At 36.1% G+C, this 19,024-nt stretch overlaps 1 long non-coding RNA gene across 1 annotated transcript in view; it reads left to right on the top strand.

Moving 5' to 3' along the window:
- The first annotated feature begins 9,935 nt into the window (after window positions 1–9,935).
- LOC134419403 (uncharacterized) overlaps window positions 9,936–19,024 on the top strand; it is a 109,665-nt gene continuing 100,576 nt past the window's right edge. Inside the window, exon 1 of the long non-coding RNA XR_010028035.1 lies at window positions 9,936–10,288. This is a non-coding gene — a long non-coding RNA (uncharacterized LOC134419403). The remainder of the gene's footprint in view (window positions 10,289–19,024) is intronic.

The following is a 19,024-nucleotide window of genomic DNA, read 5'->3' on the forward strand; positions in this document are numbered from 1 at the left end:
TGTGTAGCTGTGGCATTTTTCAGACATTTGTGGGTGCCTATTTTGTAGTCAAGGAGCATTTTTCAGTTAGAGTTAGGATCTTAGACAAGGAGAGCAAGGATACAGAACTGAGATTAATTTTAAAATTCAGAAGGTCCTGTAAGAGAGGCCAGTACTTTTTCTAGAAGTAGTGGATTCCCCTCACTGAGTTTAGGCTTAGAATACAGCTTAGGTTGCAGCAAGCAGAGAAGTGTGGATTAGCACCTGTTATAAGGCAAACAAGGAGACTGAAGCCCAAGTCCATAGTAAACATCAAGATTCTGTTCTTGCATTTCACTCTAGTCTTGTGCCCCTCATGTCTGGAATTGCAGCTGGGGGACAGGATAATGTCTGGGAATGGGGTTGTTTCAAACAAAGCCCTCTGTAGTTTCCTGTATGTCTAAATATCCCCTCACTGTTGTTAAAGCAACAAGATTTCCTGTTCTTTGGAGGTGGCTGATGTTGGAGTGATGCTGTTTAAAATTATTACTATATTTTTTTTTCATGTGATTTCGCTTTTTTCTTTTTAAAGAACTAATAATGTTAAATCAGAGACAAGAATTTTAAAAATAATACCAGGATTTATAGACCTGCACTTCTAAAATCAAGCTTAAGGCTCATAAACTTATACTTGATGTTTATGTATTTTAGCTGATTACCATCACTACCTCTAACATAAAATGAGCTAAGTGTCACTAATTTTGAGTACTTTATCTATTTTCTTCTTCTAATTGGACATTAGGTGTGGACATTAGGAGTGTGTTCTTCACCTTTGAATAAGCCTAAGAGGACTGTAGTTATTGCAGAGAATCAAGTTATAGTTGATAAGTTATAATCTTTTATTCTGTTCCAATAAAAGGTTATTTTCAGGTATGAGCAAAATCTAAGGTTGTGAAAACTTTATCATTATTTTGATCACACTGACAGACAAAACTTAAGTAATCTTTCATGAATCTGAAATCTCCTATTTCTGATGATAATTATATGTAAAGAAGTATATGTTTTCAAGTGAGGTTGCCAGTTTAGTTTTAGAAAATTTGAACATTCAGTGTATGGTTTCTCCTGATTTCTGTTAGATCTGCAGATTTTAGCTGAGGTGGCTATGGCTTAGTTTATTCTTGATGCTTCTTCTAGAAGTGGTTTTCTGAAGTTTCTCATTTTAGGGACGGTATAAGTTTTAGACAGAAAATACTATAAAAATGGCATTTTTTCTTTTTTTCTCCTTTTTCTTTAGTCCATCATGTTGATAGATATTTTTTAATTTTGGGAAGCATTTGGTTGTACAGGCACTAACAACACAAGGTGTGTGGGATGCAGTGGTGCATAAACCACTTCTTGATGGAGTTTGGCTCCTTCACTTTTGTCTGACATGTGAGAGCTCTAAGAAGCAGTTTGTAAGGAATGTGTTCTGTTACCATGACATAATTAAATATTCATTCAAGCCAAAAAGGAAACAAGTGTGGAATTCATGATCTATAGGTTGGGATAATAGAGTGGAATATAAGGTGGATGAATGCTCTACCTGTTATTTCCATGAATAGTTAATATGAAATTCTCATATATTTTGGGGAGCAGGAACTGTAGCTCTTCCTCTGCCTTCCAGTATGAACTTTCTAACCAGAGGACCATGGACCTATTATTTCATAGAAATGGGAAAAAATTGAAGCCATCATGTGATGTAATCTATGTCTTCATAGCTTGAGAAATATCCCATGATTTGGACTTTAAGATTACATTTACTGAGATAGAGATGTAATTATTAGACTAAGAAACCCCAGGGTTCCTGCATCCTGGGGGCATATTGCCAACACTGCTTTGTTCAGGCACAAACAGTTATTTGGATATAGTGGGATTGTGGAAAGTTTAAGTAGGTTTGGAGAATGCCCTCCACAAGAGAACCTAGAGACAGAATAATTAGAGGAATATCTATTTCATGAATCCTTGCAAGATCCAAACATGTTAGATCTATGATTATTACCACAGTGCAGGCAGTGTCAACATGCTCAGGAAAAGGTTATTTTTAGAGCCTCATTTACAGAATTATAAGGATCTATAATTCTAGAGCACTGAGGTGGCAGCTAGATAGATTTTTATATTTTTTTTTTTAAAAAACTAGCTTCCTTTATTCTCTATATCCTTCTGTATAGTAGTAATTATCATAGAACCATAGAATTCTGAAGACATATGCACATCACCACAGCTCTAACTATATTTCATAGAACTGTAGAATGGTTTGGTTTGAAAGGGACTTTAAAGATCATCTAGCTCCAAACCCCTGCTGTTGGCAGGGTCACCTTTCACTAGTCCAGGTTGTCAGCACTCCAATTAAACTGTGCTTGGGTACTTCCAGGTATGGGGCATCCACAGCTTCTCTGGCCAACCCATTCCAGGGCCTCACCATCCTCCCCGTAAAGAATATTTTTTCCTCATATCTAATAACCTAATCCTTCTCTCAGTTTGAATCACAGAATCACAGAATCACAGAAGTTCAAGACTGGAAGAGACCTATAAGATCATCTAGTCCAGCCGATGTTCTAACTGTTCAACTAGATCATGGCAGCAAGTGCCACATCCAGTCTTTTTTTGAATTCTTCAAGGGATGATGCCTCCACCACCTCACTGGGTAAATGATTCCAGTTTCTGACCACTCTTTCTGTGAAGTATTTCCTTCTTACTTCTAACTTACATCTAGCTTGACACAGCTTGAGACTGTGTCCTCTTGTTCTATCCGTTGTCGCCCGGAGAAAGAGGCCGACCCCCAGCTCACTACAGCCACCCTTCAGGAAGTTGTAGAGAGTGATGAGGTCACCCCTTAGTCTCCTTTTCTCCAGGCTGAACAACCCCAGCTCCCTCAGTCGCTCTTCATATGGCTTGTGTTCCAAGCCCTTTATTAGTTTCGTTGCCCTCCTCTGGACACGCTCAAGTAACTCGACATCCCTCCTAAAGTGAGGGGCCCAGAACTGGATGCAATACTCCAAGTGAGGCCTCACCAGTGCCGAGTACAGGGGGAGAATGACCTCTCTGTTCCTGCTGGCCACTCCATTTCTGATACTGGCCAGGATGGCATTGGCCCTCTTGGCTACCTGGGCACACTGCTGGCTCATATTCAATCGACTGTCAACCAGCACCCCCAGGTCCCTTTCCACCTGGGCACTATCCAGCCACTCCATCCCCAGCTTGTATCGGTACAGGGGGTTATTATGGCCGAAGTGCAATACTCGGCACTTGGACTTATTGAAGCTCATCCCGTTTGATTCTGTCCATATGTCCAGCCGTTCCAAGTCTCTCTGAAGAGCCCTACACCCCTCTAGTTGATCTACACTCATTCCCAATTTGGTATCATCAGTGAAACTACTAATAAAAGAATTGAAGCCATTTCCCCTTGTCCTGTCACTGCATGCTCTTGTAAATAGTCTCTCTTCATCTCTCTTGCAACTCCCTTCAGGTACTGGAAGGCCACAATTAGGTCATGTCAGAGCTGTCTCTTTCCCAGGCTGAACAAACACAAATTTCTTATCCTTTCTCTGTAGGTGCTCCATCTCTCTGATCATCTTTGTGCCCTCCTCTGGGCTCACCCCAGCAGGTCCCTGTCCTTGCTGTGCTGGGCCCCAGAGCTGATGCAGCTGCAGGTGGGCTCTGAGCAGAGCAGAGGGGCAGGATCCCCTCCCTGCCCTGCTGCCCAGGGGCTCTGGGTGCAGCCCAGGACACCTTTGGCTCTCTGTGCTGGGAGTGCCATGGCTGGGGCATGCCCAGCTCTCACCCACAGCACCCCAAGTCCTTCTGGGCAGGGCTGCTCTCTGGATCTGGTTTTTGGTTGTTTTTTTTTTTTTTTGGTTTTTTTTTTTTTTGTTTTTTTTTTTTTTTTTTTTTTTGTTTTTTTTTGTTTCGTTTGTTTGGGTTTTTTTTGTTTGTTTTTTTCTTAAGCAAACATAAAAGCGCTGTCATACTTTCTTGCGCTAAACTTTTCTCAGCCTCTAGAGAATCTACCAAAAAATGCTTATATAATAAAACCAGGAAATTTGAGACAGCTGTTGGGTTATTTAGGGGATGCTGGTAAAGAACCCCAGTATCAACGCTGCTAGCTTTTATCCTGTTAAGGTAATTATGGAGATGTCTTCAAACTGTGATTATGCATTGAAAAGATGAGTCAACCAAATTAGCAAACAAGTTTAAAAGGCATAGCAAAGAGACTGAACCTGTTTTCTTCATTTCTACCTCAGTTTCTGGCCATTTGTTTGATGTGTTGAATGTGTTGAATAAGAATATATTTTCTCCTTCCTAGACTGATTAAATGTGGATTTAACAAAGATATTTCTAGTGTTTCATGCAAATCTAGCATGATATCATTTGGCTTGCTATCAATGGAAGAAGAAAATATCAAATGACTGAAGTAATGATGCTTCAGTATTAGATGGAAGAATACATATGCTCATGATAGGGCTTGTTTTTAGAAAGTGAAGAAGTCTTTGAATTAAATTCTTGATGTAGAGATGTTTCTGAAAAAAGCATAAACTGAAAGAGACTTTTTCATGCAGCAAAAGAAATGTTCTGACCTATTTGAAGTCAGAAACTGTCATTTGGCATCTATTAGTAAGCATAAGAGAATGTCCTGGTATTAAAGTCCATTCTAAAAAGAAAAAAAAAAAGTTTTTAAAAAGCATTTTTAATTAAAACTAAAATCTGTGTAATAGAATCCTCTTGTCTTCAACATAAAAATTTGCAATGATAATGATTAAATGAGTCTGCTGTTTAGTATTAACTAAGCAAAAAATGTATTAAAATATCTGGTTTATGCATTAACACAGAACGTGATTTCTTGAACTTAATTTAAAAAATATTTTCATACATGTATATACAGATATATATAATTAGCTGCCATGAATTATATTTTGTATATTTCTGTACATATATTATTTCATTTCTGTAAAGATATATAAGTCTGAAAAGTTAAGATTGTTAACCTTCAGAAGCTGAAAATACATTCATTTCTAAGCAAGTGTCCACCTAAGAAATAAGAGATGGAGTATTTTAAATTTCATAAGATGCAGAAAAAATCTCCAAAGAAACTCCGCAAGATCTTGTTTGTTTATGGTGCTGGGGTTTTTTTAAGCAAATATATTTATGAAATGGAGATGGTGAAAGTTTTGCTCACAGATTTGTATTTTTGAAAAAGAAGCCAACTTTTTCTCACTGTCAATATTGTGCATTGCAGACTGTGAAAATCAAAAGATCCGATTTTCCAGAGCGATTCAATTGACATTTCCTTTCCACACTCTAGACTTCCAAAATGTTAAGAGTATTGATTAAACATCTGGTATTTTGGTAGGTTTCCCATATCTTTAAAAGAACAGCTCTCAAATGATTTGGAGACTCCAAAGGCTCAAAAGAGGAGCGTGCTGTTTCTCATTTTAGTGTAATTGAACAGATTTTGGAGGGAGAAAAACTTACTTAAAGTTTTATATATGTTGTGTTCTATAGATGTATGCATATAAATGGAATAAATACTCCAAGTGGCATCTCCTTTCATTTTGGATTGTCATCCTTGTATTAATTTCCTATGGCTAAAAAGGGAGGCTGTATTTCTCATCTATTTGAGGAAACAGCAATAATTAAAAATATGCCCGGAATCTGCTGGTTTAACAGATAGTTTATGGCTGGGCAACCATTCTTAAGTCTCTAAGCACGGCCAGTAGTAGACACCTACAAAATATTTTAGGTAAAGGATCACTGTGGAGTCATCCTTTTGTTGTCACAGCATCCCAGCTGCAGCAAGCAGATATCCTGCCCCACAATCCCTGCCTGGTTTATCAGTGGAATTATCCTCCATTAACTTGTCCAATCTTTTTTTATCTGTGTGACCTCCATAGCATCCCATGGCAATGAGGTTTGCAGCGTGGTAATGTGTTTCATGGAAATGTACCCTGACTTATTTTAATCTCCCACTTGGGTATTTTCTGAGCTGTTTCTTTATTCCTGTATTTTTTCAAAGAGAAGTCAACTGTTTCTTCTTCACTTTCTCCTCTTAATTCCTATTTCTATAAACTTTTCTCATGTCTTTTTCCAACTGAGAAATTATTTTTACCCTTATATAGTACGGAAACTGTTTTAATCTGTCCTGTAGACAACCTTGGTGACCCCCTGATTCTACATAACCTTTAATTTTCTATGCATCTATGTCTATTTTTGGTTTGTTCTTTTGAATAAGAATTTGGGAGAAAAGTGAGAAAATGAGTGGAGCAAAAAAGGAAAGACTCTCCCAGCTTCCATTTTCCTACATTTCATTCACTCATGGGACTTCTTTTTAATTTTTGGAAGGTAATATAGTTGCTTAACCTAAACATATCCAAAATTTCTGGAATTTTATGCCATGAGCAGACTGAATTATATTGCTAATGCAGAGAATTGTTTTTTCAAGTTAAAACAATGCTGTGTTTCAAATTGGCTTCCATGGGACCAGATCTCACTCTCAGAAATAAATAAATGGGAAATATATAAAACATTTCAGTTTCCAGCATTGCAAATGGGTTGAGTAAAATTTGGGCAACGTTTAAGTTGCTGTTGTGCTACTGCTGCTTTCTTGTCATCACTCAGATTTATCTGTTTTATTTCTTGGTTTGGACATGTTTGAATGATGCAATCTAAGCATAGAACTTCAGAGAAGGAAAAATTGAATTTTTTTATTGATTTTATTTTGAAAGGAGAAGAGCTCTTGTCAGAATGTAAAACTTCAGGGTTTAGATTATACTCTAATAAATTCTAAGGTTCTGACCAGAGTCTTGTGTTCTCAGGGAGGTAAGATTCCCCTCTGTAAAATTTCCCTCTCCCCTTGAATGTTTAGCATTCACTTAGCATGCTTTCCCAACTGTTACATGTGTGACTTTATTTATGGATGAAAGCCACCACTGCAATGTTCTTCAGCTGCTCTTAAAGTCTGAGGGCTGAATGAATTTCAAAAACGATACATCTCACGTGCCTGAGTGCCAAGTCACAATTTCTGACTCGGGATCCATTTCTCAACAAAGCTCTTTCCGCTCAGCTCCCTGGTTTCTGTCTCAGCAGACAGGTCAGGAGGCAGGAAAGGGACAGGTCGGGTCCAAATACAAACTTCCCCTTTTTTATCAGCTAATGTAGCTCAGCACCCAGCAGTGGAAACAGCTTCCAAGATGGACAAAGAAGGCATGGAACTCCCACTGACCCTTTTTATTCAATAGGATTTTTTTTTTTTACTGTCTTTCTAGGTCGACACCGTGAAGTGTGAGACAGGGAGCTGGCCGAAGCTAGAAGGGATTTGTTTAACAGCAAGGTAATTGTTATGTTCTTAATGATCCTAGTATTGCTTCTGGGATCAGTTGTATGAATAAAAGCTAGTTTAAAATGTTTCCTCTGATAATTTTTCATCCAAAATTATATTTTTATTGAAACAAAATTTGCTAAAAGAGAAATATCTCAGTTCAGCCAATAATGAAAGGTCCAAGTAAGTAATTTTTGGTTTCTTTTTTCCTGATGAAAACACATTGTTGTGATTCTGCACCTCATTTGACATCACTGTTCATGTATTTTTTAAAATCTATATTCACACAATTATACCATTCTGTCCATTGCCATTATTTAATACTTGAACTGTAGTCACTATTGCAGTGGCAACATCATCACATAGGTAAAGGTGTCTTGCTGAAAAATGGATGATCCAAACCACAAAAAGTATTCCCAGAAAGTCAGGAGTGTCTTTTTAAACTCTGTTTTTGTTGCTGATTTGTTACATTTTGACACGATCTTCACCTCTGCTGAGGGGAAGAGAATCAGAGATTTTATTAGCAGGAGCAAACAGGTACCTTATATTCTAATGTTGCTACACATATTTCTGGAATGCTGCATACAGCTCACTGCAAAGCTCAAGGATAATCTGCAGCCAAAACCAACATGAAACCAAAGTTTGAAACATTTTGAAGAAAACACTGCTAAAATGTAGGTAATTTATGCAGGGTAAAATGAGCATGTAATTTAAAGGAGGATAAATTCTTTCTGACAGAGCTGAGCAGAGATAACAGTGCTGAAATTGCTCAGGTTGAACAGTTGAACAGTCATTTTGCACTTTTCCAGGCTGATTTCAAAGCTCATTAATTTCTTTTTCCCCTATTGTCTCCAAAGAGATTTGGATGGAGTTCTTCCCAAAAAGGGGCTGAAAATAAGAGTTCTGAGATAGCAAAGAACTTCAAGTGGAATTTTGATTTTTTGCTTGCTCAATTCCAACTTATTTTTCTCTTCTAGATCCTGCATTCAGAAAAGGTAATAGAAAACTACCATGACTCAGCTTAATAGGGAAAGTGAGAGTGGTTAAGGCAGTTAAGAGAAATGTGGAGTATTATTACTACCAGTGGACTTTTCTCCTATTCTCTCAATTTCACTCCAAGAACTAAATGGATCCTTCAAAATCTGGCTAACTACCAAGGACACAATCAAACATCTGTGCACCAGATGCACAGAGCATTATATCCAGCTGTGTTACTGCAGCTACATCTGCAGAACACAGCATTTGTCAACTTCCATGGCCAGCAGGCTTTGGAAATCCTATGTACAGGAATTAAAGCTTGCAGTAGAAGTAAAAGTGTGGGGTTTGGTTTTGACATTTTTATGTCTTCTTTTACCTGTCTGCATTTCTCCACTGAGTTGCTTGTAAGGTTGAAATATTGGAGGGAAATAGCAGGTGAGTTTTCAGCCCTGGAGAGCTGGTTTCAGGTTATGGTAAAGAAAAGAAAATGAGTTTCATCTCATCCAGTATTTTCATTTTAAATTTTTACTTTTCTCTTAGGAATTGTCATAATCAAAGTGTTCAGAAAAATAACATTTTCTTTATATGGAGCTGGTGAAGTCCTGTATTGTAGCTCAGGAAAATTGAGGAGAGAATTTCTCCTAGAGGCCACTAGAGCAAACTTCCAGAAGAATCTGAGAATTTCTGTTTAACTTGCTGAGGTAGTGAGTTTTTATCAGGAGAATATATTGTAGGTTTCCCCTGCCAAATACTCAGAAGCATATGGAGGTTCTCTTGCTATGTAAATTAGCAAAGTTCTGTCATTCATGGCAATATTTATTTGACATATTACCCTCTCCTTTTCTATTCCCCTCAAGGATCTGTTGCAGTCAACAAAATAACATGGGAAAAATATTATATTTTTACACCTTCATTGCTCTTTCCTAGCCTTGTAACTCTGCCTTGTTAGGGTTATCCATTAGCAAGTTAGTAAAAGGAAATGACAATGTTTTTCTTTTGCACATAAAGGAGAAAAAGCAGCATTTGGTGGATGCAGATTGGTAACAGTGGCCACTCTATTGAATTGGCAATATTCCTTGAGGTTTTCAGGCAAGTGGTTTTAAATTATAAATATAATTTCTCACAAACAAAGTGTTAATTTCACACTACTAAATGCATAAAACATTTTTCTTTTTTTAGATATGTTTGCATATCTAAACTTGGCGTAATTTTATTTTAAAATGTCTCATATTTTTAGAAGTTATTCCTTTGCCTTTTCAATTTTACCTTGCTGAATCATTCTATTCAATGTCCATCTTCAGTAAATATTCATACTTGGTCAGTTGTACTCAAAGTTGTGATTTTATTGAAATGATACATCGTCAGATTTTGACCACATGCAAATATATATTGCATTTGTATATTGAAATTAAAAATAAAATAGAGGAATTATTTTATATATATCAAGAAAATGTTTAATCAGAACCACCTAAAACTTTGCAATTATGTTTTGAAAAAAGATCAGACATTTGCAAGGAAAAGTTAATATCAAACGAGGATGTGTTATTTTATTAATGTTTACTAGAACCAGACCCCTTATGCAGCTTCAAATGCTAATTATTGGCCGCATCTTACATAAAATTCCCTTTAGCTTTGATTCAGTGTTCTCTCTGTTTATTTTTGAACCTTCTTCCTCTCTGTGTCCTGTTCTTCCAGTAGTAATAGCTGGGTTTTGGACACATCTTGCCCTGCATATTTGCCTCTTCTGACACTGTCAAGAGCAGAACAGTGTTGTGGTAGCAGGAGACATAAACAAGATGAAGAACATTAATTCTCCCTAACTTAAATCATAGGCAGTGTTATCTAGGCTGTGAACTTAGTTTGTAACCAGATAATAATGGGAAGCAGGATGAAACATTTTTGTTTCCATTCCAGGCCTTTTAATAGCGAATATTTCTCCTTGGAAGAAATGTTTTCCTAACTGGACATTTTTTCTCCAAAAATGGAAGTTCCACTCTACTGGTAAGTAACTCATATGAGAGCTACTGGCTGTTTTTCTGCTGTTTGTAACTGGAACCAGAATAAAGATTACAAATTGTGATTCACAGCATGGGTCTGCTGATGTGGTTAAAATGACTCATAAATTAAGGCGATAGCAAAATCAACTGCATTAATGAGATCTAGAATGAAATTAAGTAGTTGTGTGATGTTCTTGATTAAATGGCATAAAGTTGTTAAGGTAACTGAATTTAAGGAGAAGGGGAACTGATACTGTTAGTCATAGATATTTCCAGTTGTTTTACTGTAGTGAATGTTTAATTTTTGTACTTTGTTTTCTATGATGTTAAAAAGAACACACAAAAAATACTTCACTGATTAAAACATACTCCACATCTTATGCAAAACACATCTGAGATAAAATTACTCCAGTCAGAATGTGGGAGACCAGAATTTTATTTCAAGATTACAGTGTTCTCACTAACATTCTCAACTACCTATACACTTCCAGAATATTTTGTAATGCTTTAAAATATCCTCACTGCACTTTTGAAGTCAGCTATATCAGTCACAGTTACGTTTTGTCTAGGTTAGGGTTTTTTACCTCATTTCCTCATTGCCTTTGTCTTCTTCTGCAAAGAAAAGGCTGGAATTACATGTTTTCTTTTATTGCTGAAAAATGCTTCTCCTTTGACATTACATGTGTCTAGGATCTGTGCATTTCCATGGTGTGAAAAAAAAAACATATTAAAAAAGCCCTGGACTTAATATCCTCTCTCACATGTGAAGACATACGAATGAAAGAATAGGTGGGGAGATTTAAGCAAACAGAGAAAATAAGAGTGAGGTAGAAGGTTATAAAAAGTAAATAATATCAAATGCTGATGTTCTGGAAAATAGTATCTTTCCAGAAGATATATAAACCTGCATAGAATAAGGAAGAAATAACCTGGTAGCTGCAAAGAATGTTGAAGTTCATAAGGAACACTAACCTTGCTAGGTACAGCTGGAGAGACATGGAAAACAAAAGTAGTAAAAGGAGTGGTTTTGATAGATTGTAAAGTAGACAAAAGAAAGCCAGAAACAGTTGTATGTTCAGAGGAGGTTTCAATTTCTGTATTATTGTTCTCTATTCTAAATTAAAAACTCTTCTCATTAATACTTTGAAAAAAATCTTGATTATTCAAAACTTCATCAAATCTAACATTTGTTTGAAATTATTTAATATATGTCAGATATTTAATAGCTGTTAGAAATACTTGTATTTGACTTGGCTATCATAAATAAAAAAGTACCTTGGAAGCAAAACTGAACTCTTGAAAATAATTTTGATTATTTCATCCTGAAATAATCAGAATATTTTGATTATTTTGTTCTGAAATAATCATTCTGAAATGGTCAGGAGTGACAAAAGTTCGGTTCTGTGATGTACTTAGGCAGTACAGCCTTGCCTGGTGATGTTGTCACTATTGGTTGGTGGCATTTGCTACTCTTGTAATGTCCTCAAATTGGTCACCCAGCACTTTATAGACAGGCAAAGGGGAATATGAAAGGTGTCTTAAAGTCTTTGGGTAGAATCCCTTGAGAACCTGTGATAAGAAAGCCTTCTCAATAATTTTTTATTCTGCTTGTGGATGATCAAATCTGAATCCATTTAGGAAGATAGGTAATATTTTCATCACATTTTTTGTATTTAGTGATAAGAAGCAGATGGAAAGAGGACAGGCTCTTGTATCAGTAATATCACAGAGGGCAATAAAGTATTCACTGATGCATGATGTGCTAACCAGCTTCCTACAAGGAATTGTCATGAGCTCCACTGTCATCTTACACTGAGAGAGAAGGCAGGGGTTTAGAAAAGCACCATTAACTTTCCTGCAGAACAATTGTGAACAGTTTCCAGAATATTTGTTTGCATTTTTATGCAGAAGCTCTGTCAGGCCACCTAGAACAGCTGTAGCTGCTTTTTTTCTCCTCCTCATTACCTACTTTCCTTTTGGAGCACTGATGTTGCCAAGTTTTAAACTACCAAGTTATTTTTCATCTTTCCTTGAAAGATTTGGAAACAATGAGTTTCCACAAGTCAGTACCTTGTTACAATTTGGCAACTGGCCACAGTCATAAAATTTTCAAATCCAAAATAATTAAATAATTATACTACTAGAATCCAATTTTATTTTTTTTTAATTTTAGAACAAATTTTTTTTTTTTTTAGTGTATGGATGCTGTCATTTGTATAGTGAAGTCCAGGATACATTTCCTCTGAAGGAAGAAACAAAGAAATTATTTCAAGTCAAAATAGGAGATTAGAAAAAAATCTTACCTAGAAGAGTTCCATCAAGATATGGCACAAATTATTTTGTTGTGAGTTTGGGTAAGGAGGACTTTTCAACCAAGAATTTTACTTGGATATTGCTTAAAAATATTTTTTAACTGTTGTTAGGGAGCTGACTTGTGGCACTGTAAATCCTCTTTGTTTTCTGTATCCATGGATATTCTGTGCCATGTTTTGTTCTCCTTCAGATTTGCAGCCATCTTAAATAATCTGGTCAAGACTAGAAAGGGATTCTTGGTGTCTCAGATAATTTTTATTCTTTTTCTTCATGTGTGAAATATCTATGCCTAAGCAAGGAAGCAGTCATAAATCTGATATGCTGACTGGATTATTTTTCAGAGGAAGAACATTTCTAGCTCATCTTAGTTCTAAACTTTGTAATAACCCTTTTTCACAAGTAGAACTACTAAACCATTGTCATTTACTTTTTTTTCTGGAATAATAGCAAAGAGGAGCTGTGCTATTTTCAAGTGTAAAGATAAGGAATCTGAAACCAAAGGTCATAGAGACTTTGTAGTGTTTGCATTATTTGACCCTTAACTTTCCATATATATTTTTTCAATGGTAATAAGTTTTATTGTATTTCTGTTTTGTTTTTAAGATAAGCTTCCTATGACCAAGCAAAAAATAAATTCATTTATCACTTGCAGAAGTAGTTATAGTCTGTATCTTCCAAAATGAACCTAAATTAAAATTTAATAAAGGTATGACAACCATTTATTTTTTATTATTGCACTTTTCCAGTTCTAGAATGATTAGTCAGGCTGCTAAGTTGTGGGTATTGCTTCTCTGCTTTTCCTTTCCTACTTGTAACTTGTTTACATTATCATTAATATTTCTGAGCTATTGTTAAAGATAGTCATTCTGACACAGATTTTTAAAAAGGAACCGGTTTTCATATTAAATAACTTCATTTGCCAACAGTCTTTGTACAGTGTTTCATATAATAAGTGTTAGAGGTCACTTGCCAGAAGTTCTTTGTGTCTAATACATCAATCTCATCCTGCTGTAAGCGTGGGAGTTCTATTTTAAATCGTGGTACATGTTTCTCCTTGTCTTTGCTGCTTTTATTTTTGTCTCTGCATAGCACTGTGATCTGCTATGATTAACATCATGCCCTTGAAATCCAACATTCTCGCTATATGCATGATATTTTCCTTTAACACATTTCATAGAAGGGCAAGTTTTACTTTGTAGCAAGCATCACTTATTCAGAACTGGAAAAAATTAATTTATTTGGTCGAAGGTTCCAAGGTCTTCCATCAAGAGCAGATAATTTCCTAGCATCCAAATCCTTTTGTTGCAAAGATTTCAAGTATTGGACTGTTGTTATTTTTTGCTCCATTTTATTTATGTATTTAGCATTTTTCTGTTTCTCTCATCAATGAATGGGCAGTAAATAAAATATTAAACATCATAGTAATAAAGATTAAGCTTGACATGTTCTGTCATCCTAAAGCAATTGAAAATTGTCCCCTTGCAGTGTAGCAGAGACTAAATAAGGAAGCTGGACAAACTCACCAGTGTGCCCATGTTGATTGTTTCAGTGCAGCTCCTGACAGATTTAAAAAGACAAAAGCACAATGGTGCTCATAGCAGAGCCATGACTCAATCACTCAGCCTAAGTCATTCCTCTTTCTCCTCAGTTACCTCAGCCCTTTGTTTTTTCTTCTTTTTCTAACCTAGATCAATTCCCTGATCTACCTCAGAGCAGTCCCAAAAAGAGTTTTGGCACCTCAGCTCAGATGTTGGGATGGTTGTACAAAAAAGGTGCACAGGAACCATTTCAGTTGTATTGTTCCCATCAGCTTTGCATTGTCAAACCATGTCCTCAGACGTGATGACTATATAAGAAAATAGCAAATTAATTGGATATATTGGAAATGAGAAAAATATAGGACCGATCTTTTCAGGAAATCAAGAAATATCGCTTTTTTTTTTTTTAGAGATTGAGTGTAATTTTAATATAATTAAATAAATTAGGAAATATTTTTTTAAATCTTACATTGTTGTTCAAGTGCTATATGATTGGGTGTTCTAACATTGCCAACATATATTATTCTAACAGTAATTCAAAATTAAGCTTGCAATGAAGGATCAACACAGAAACATATGTGGTCTAGAAAAAAACAACAGTTATTAAGCAAAATGACTGAGAGCTGTGGTGGAAAATACAACCAGCAAGGTAAAGGAACTGCATTCTGAGGAAATCCCAACATTTTTCTTCTCTTTTAGCTAGGATTTTGAAGTGTTCCAGAATTGCAAAGTATTTTGGTTGAGTAATATCTGCATATTTTATTTCACTGTTATTGTTCCAATTAAGGTCACTGTACTCTATCAAAATAGCATTAACATCCAATTTATATCTGTTGGCCCCATAATTCAGCTAAGGCATCAGAGAAACTGTTTCTGTTACTAGATAATTTTTTGTGAATCACATCTTCTTGATATTTGTCCCCTAAGCCATGTCTTAATGTGAGGGATCTGAGAGGAGCCCACTTTCCCAAGCGTATTTCCATAAATGAAAATCTGCCATCTTGATAGCTTTGCCCAACTGCTTTGATCCTGATGTTGAACAAAACATTAATGACCAAAATGCTGTCTTCCTCAACTCTTTGGCTAACACACATTTCTAAAACTATGGTTTGAAATCAAGCTATTCTTTTTATTCTTCAAAATAAGTGATGGATATAAGCATCAGTTATTTGCAGGACTCAAAGCATCAGGTCTGTCATATACATAGACTTTGAGAAAATTTGCCTGTATTTTCAGTTGCTATCCAGGCTTCTTCTGTGGCTGCTAACTCGATTGTTGTGAATCTTTGCTATGAGTTAGAATTTTGTTTCAGCTTCCAGCATGTTACTGATGCCCCATAGAAAGGTGCACTGGTCTTACTAGATGTTGATCATTTTTCCCAACACACTCTTCCGAGGTAATACTATATTTCTTTTTGTAATTTGTTTTCCTACCTGACCCAAACTATCCAATTAACTGGTCCTGTCTTCTGGTGCTTTCTCATATGTCAAACGGGACATTTCATGGTTCTAAGAACATATTACATCACTGTAGGGGCTGGAGTAAAATAGACTTGCCTGCCCAATCTGTTTAAAGTTTTCTAAATTAAGTCCTTTTTCTCACTGTTTTAGCCTTTTTTCCCTTCTCTAACAAAAGTAGATCTGCAACTGGACCTTAACAATATTTCAGCAAAGTTGGTGAGTATACTGTTAGAAAATCTTAGTGATCTTGCTACTTGTTTTTCTTAAAAGGGTTGCATGCCAGCAGTGGTTTTTTTTAAATCTTAGACATTTAATATTTTTTTTTGTTTGGGCTTTTTAATTTCTCTCTTGATCTTCTCAAGAGTGGTCTTGTGTTTGCTTTGTGCTAAGGACTGGTCTTGAGGAATCTTGATGTTGCATGATTATTTGAGGCTTGGCTTTCTCTCTCTAGGCTTGTGTTCCATTCAAGCCACTAAACCAACTGGCAGCGAGCTTCTCTCTGGCTTTTCACGTACTGCTGGGAGGCAAAAAATCCAGTTTTAACCAGACAGCACTGTGAGGATGAGTTGCATGAAATTACTTATCCAGTCTGCTTGCAAAAAATTTACATTTCCTGTCAGCATATGCATTGTCTGTTATTAAAGACATTTCTAGGACTTTAAAAATGCCATACCATATGAGAGTATGGTTTGCTATGTGGCACAGCAAACTGTAGGTCTATTCAAAAAAGTCAGTTTTGAATGTGTTATCATTTTAAAGTACATCCCTAAATGGATGAAGTGGCATATATCTTCCTACAGGAAATCAGAATAAAGAGGTTATATTGAGCAGTCATCATCGTCATTCTAGAAATGGGAAGTAAAATGTTTTCTATAGATTTTCTTCAGAGTCTTCATGCGGATTTTTCTTTACTTCACACCAAATATCATTAAGCTGCTAGTAGCTGAAAATCTTGTGTGTGAGAACAGAAGATAGCTTTTCCCCATCAGTGAAGGCATTTTTGTTTAATAACAACTTTGATCCTTCTACTGTTGGCAATGGTCATTGAGAAATCCTGACATAAAGAAGGTATCTGCAAGATAAAGTTCTACAAGGGATGATTAGCAGCACTTAAGTTTTCTTTCTGTTGAAAGGAAGAATCCCTGATTGAACAGTGCATTGAATGATATGACAAGCAAGTACTTGATCCCTGTCCAGCTGGAAAGGAATTGTATTCATCAGCAGCTTTTTAGCTAAGGATGTCTTTATATTTTCACTCTTTGTTTGAGTCTCTCCAGATCCTCCCTTTACTTCATGTCAGCACTATATAGTAGGTATGCCAAGTGGTTTTGAAATTTAAATTACAGTCTCTTTTTCAGATGTTATTGGAAAGAACATGTAATTTATAACCACGTGTTAGGAGTACAGGATGTTCATGGTTCACTGCCAATTCTTCTTTTGTAAAGTTAATAAAACTTTCATAAAACACTTATACACTTGTATATTTCATGGTAAAGATTTTTTTATCTCATAGGCTAATGTAAAGATTTATTAAAAACATTTTTTTGTTAAGAGGAGTGTCAATAGTTTGCAGCTGAGTGTAATTTTGAATTCCCAGTAGATGACAGTCTGACTGAAAATGACATTAACAGCTTTGTTGATTTAGCACTAAAAATAAAGGATTCTTTCAAATGATATAAAGCTCTAATACCCTGAGTGTGCTGAAATACACTTGAGACCCTTAAGAGGAGTTTCAGCGCAGTGTTCGCCAGCACTCTGGATTCCGGTGAACAAGCACGAGCGTGCTTCCTGGCACTGACCCACTGGGCTCCCACCTAGAAATTCATGGGAAGGATCAGGATGCTGCACTAAGGACAGAAACTGATATGGCTAAATATGGGAGCCATCAGAGCCTTGGGTAATGTCCTGCGATGGACTTCCAGTAAGACCTTGTGACATCATTGGGACTAAGTTGTCCTTTTCTCTTTTTCCTCAAAAAAATTGAGCACTTGAAGTATTTAATTCAGTAGCAACCCAAAACTACTACCATCTGATAGCTATGAAGAGGTATGTGAAAAGAGCTGATGGTTTCATGCCAGCTTCTGCAGGATGGTTGTTCACTCTCTTTTTGTGATGTGATAATTGATAGCTTTGCTGGCGATCTTGGCAAAGATGCTGAGGATTAAATAGCCCAAGAGATGGAACTTTCCTACTCTCCTAAGTGAGAAACAGACACGTTGGCCAGGCAGCATGGAAGAGTCTACACTGCTCCTGCTGTACTGTACTGTACTAAATAAAAATACTGCAAAAGGGTTTCCTCCATCTTTGAACAGCTTTTATTCAAACCAAGAGTATTTAGAGCTATATTCTCATCTTTATCTGATTTGAACCTATTTTCTCCTTGTAGTCTGGAATAGGTCAGGTAATACAGTGACAAAAATAGTTTCCACAACTTTACAGCCACCTACCCTAAGCATCTGCATCAGTGTAACTGGAATAGAAAGCTCTACACTTCCTTAAATGATTGCATAAAGAAAAGTGATGAGGTGTAGAAAGTGACTTTGGTGTAGAGTTGGTAACAAGTGCTAGAGGGCACTGATAAATTTGTGATATATAAGACCAAAATTTTTAATAAGAAATCTACAAAGTACCTCTTTTAGTCTGGTAAAAAAATTAAAAAATCACTATTTACTTTGAGCCTGCCAACTTTTGTTATTTCATCCATATGTTGTGACTACTGCAGTACATTTTTGCTTTCTTTAGTGTTTTTCCTAAAACAATTCACTCCTGGTAGACAAGTGGCTAAACTTGGAGAACAGAAGGGCTACATTTACAGATCCATAAATAGTAGTAATAATAATATCCACAAATGGCAGTTTGTGCTGTGAAAACAGTAGCACTGAATACTGTAGGAAGCAGAGAGAGATCTAGGAAAAACTAAGGATTTGTTGTATTTTTCCATTTTATCTTGCCTATGTGATAAAATAGAAATGTGGATCCTTAGAGAATCAATTAGTGTGCATAGAAATAAGGAGGAGGTAATTACATAGAGGGAGTTAAAGACAAAATGGTTGAAAACTTAATGTGTTTATAAGAAAATGTTGAGTGGCTGCTGATTCTTGACCTAGATCATACAGTGATCACAATTTTGACTCAAATAAAATCACTTTTTTAATGCAAATTAAAGTTCATATTATGGAGCAGCTTTTGACTCAGATTGACCTCCCAATAAAATGTGTGGGATGTATACACACAAATTATGAGAAAATAAGTTGCCTTTCTGTGTAGAGCTTTGCAAAGTGGCTTTTTTTGCGTTTTTTTTTTTTTCTTCTACATGCATGGGTTTCAAGATTCAAAAAAAATAAAGGAGAGAATCTTCTCACTTGTTGTAAGGGTCCTTGCAAAGTTCGACATTGATCAAAGAGCATCTAAACCATTTGAGTCATATGT

This window comes from Melospiza melodia, chromosome 6, assembly GCF_035770615.1.
Source record: "Melospiza melodia melodia isolate bMelMel2 chromosome 6, bMelMel2.pri, whole genome shotgun sequence".
Taxonomy (NCBI): domain Eukaryota; kingdom Metazoa; phylum Chordata; class Aves; order Passeriformes; family Passerellidae; genus Melospiza; species Melospiza melodia.